We start from the raw sequence: 2,500 nt of genomic DNA, 5'->3' as shown, positions 1-2,500 counted from the left end.
CCTTTATGACCAACCACCAAGTGCAAAAAAGTCTTGCAGCACAGTATAATTAAACAGAATTAAAATCTCCCAACAAACCAATTTATATCGGGCAACAAAACAAAAGTAAAAACACATACATAATAGTAATCCATGCAACATTATATTAATACATATGGAATTATATTACTATAAACAAGAAAAAACTGCCTAGCATATACATATACACTAATATCAGATGATAAGAAAACGCAGATTTTAATAAAAAAAAAAAAACACACACTTTGTAGATTGCCCTTGACTAACAATCTCTACTTTCTATACCGTGTAGTCTCCAAATCACACAGTAAAGTTTTTACAAGCTTTAGTAAAATTTACATGTAAGTCAGATATAGCATGCACATTAAGCCAATTTTACTCACCAGTGTGGTACCTGATTCTAACTGCACTTGGTATATAATTTTGCATTATATTACAAAAAAGTTGAATGGGTAATTTATAATTTCTCCATTACTACCCATCTTATTGATGATAAAAACACTTGCACACTTAAGTTCTGAAGCTCATGTAGAAACTGTAGAATCTCCTTTTTCCAGAAGAAAACAAAAACAGAAAAAAACACCTGAAACCATGATCATCTTCACTTGAGTTCTAGGACATTTCTATTTTTTATTGCTTTGCTTCAACTTCGTAATTCTTCATAACAATCCGATCCGATGGATGTCCCTGTAAAATGAAACTGGACCTTTTTCTATGTTTTCCACACATTCAGAGTTGACAGCACATGACAAAGCATATTAGATTTTATGTCTTTGTCCACTTGGAATAACAAAAAAACACGTTCTTCTGCAACCTGCCCTTCCATGGTCTCAATTCTTCTCTCCCCTTATATTGTTTCAGAAGAATGAAAGGACCGAAAGAGGAACGATTCCTGAAATTATATAGCAGGAAAAACGCTGAAAAAAAAACAGCGCCAGATAGGCTTTTGCATGCTATCAATTCTCCACATAAAAAGCGATCTCACATTTCTCATGACAGAAAACATTTGGAAATACCAGATACAGACGTGGCTGAAAGATTTTGTACCCTTGCATACTAAGAGAGAAAACACAAAAAAGCCTGACTGGAGTTTGCCAAAATGCATGTCGACAAGACACACCGCATCTGGGAGAATGTGCTTGGGACTAACTAAACAAAAGTAGAGCTTTTAGGTAAATCACAACAACCCCATGTTTACAGAAGAAAAAAAAAGAAGCTCTCAGAAAATAACACAATACCTACAGTGAAACACGGAGAAGGCTCAGTGATGTCTTGGGATTGCTTTTCTGCGTATGGCACTGGATGACTAGAATTGTTGCAGGGCACAATGAAATGAGAAGACTATCAAGGAATTCTGGAGCGAAATGTACTGCCCAGTGTCAGAAAACTGAGTCTCAGTCACAGGTCATGGTCATCTAGCAGGATAATGACCGAAACATACCCCAAAAAGCACCCAAAATGGATAAGTAGAAAACAAACGACTGTTCTGAAGTGGCCTATGCGCCCAGATCTAATCCCATTAAACATCTGAGGAAAGATCTGAAACTCGCAGTTGGGAAAAGGCACAAATCAAAACAGAGAACTGGGGCAGTTTGCTGAAGAACAGTGGGCCAAAAACCCAGCGGAAAAGTGTAGAAAATCTCACAAAGCTGCAGAAAGCACTTGATTGAAGTTATTGTCTCCAAAGGCTGTGCTACGAAATCAAACAAGATGTTTCTGTTCTATTACATTTGATTTAGATACCAAAGTTTACAAAAAATTTGTGCATCTTCCTAAAAAAAAATTTTTTAAAAAAATAAATAGAAAAGGTATACATACTTTCAGCCACATCTCTACCTCCAAATGAAGCAGATGAGGAAGGCTATGTAGTCAAATGAAGCAATGGAATATAATTTTCTTCTATATCAACTCTTGATAAACTGGTAGATATTTGAGAAAATGTGCCAACGAACCCAACTGGATGTTCTACGCAAGTGCCAAGTACAGCTGTTATCTTGAAAAGAAAGTTTCAAGGAGGACAGTCTGAAATAAAAGATATGTTCGAATTCTTTCAATGTAGAAAAAAGAAAAGAAATTACCATGTCTTGGGTAAAATGGAATTATATCAACTATAGGATTAAATGACTAACCTACCCAACTCTGCTATATTTAAAAAAAAAATGCAACTAATAAGACTGGTTTAAAACACAACAAGAAACAGGCTGTTTGATAAATAGATTTGTCTGTACATACGGAAAGAAAACAATTAGACATCCATTAATAAAGAATGGTTTTCACCAAAAAATGGACAAAGGTTTGTACATCAATGTCTGAAGAGATTATCAGAGAGAAAAAAAAAAAAAGGTATTCTCAAAATACTGCAAATCATGGGAATGGCACAGAAGAACCACAAAAACCCTTAAGCTAAACACCAATAGTATAGTATAACAGATTTTAGTAATGGGGTTTGATCGTTCTGTATACATTTTACGATCTCTTGTGA

The 2,500-nt window shown here is 35.0% G+C and overlaps 1 protein-coding gene across 4 annotated transcripts in view; it reads right to left on the bottom strand.

The window, feature by feature from the left end:
• Positions 1-2,500, bottom strand: part of LOC128666513 (RNA-binding protein 6) — a 206,186-nt gene that overhangs the window by 161,530 nt on the left and 42,156 nt on the right. The window lies entirely within an intron of this gene.

Source organism: Bombina bombina, chromosome 7 (genome assembly GCF_027579735.1).
Source record: "Bombina bombina isolate aBomBom1 chromosome 7, aBomBom1.pri, whole genome shotgun sequence".
NCBI lineage: Eukaryota > Metazoa > Chordata > Amphibia > Anura > Bombinatoridae > Bombina > Bombina bombina.
This window is presented reverse-complemented; position numbering and strand designations above follow the sequence as displayed.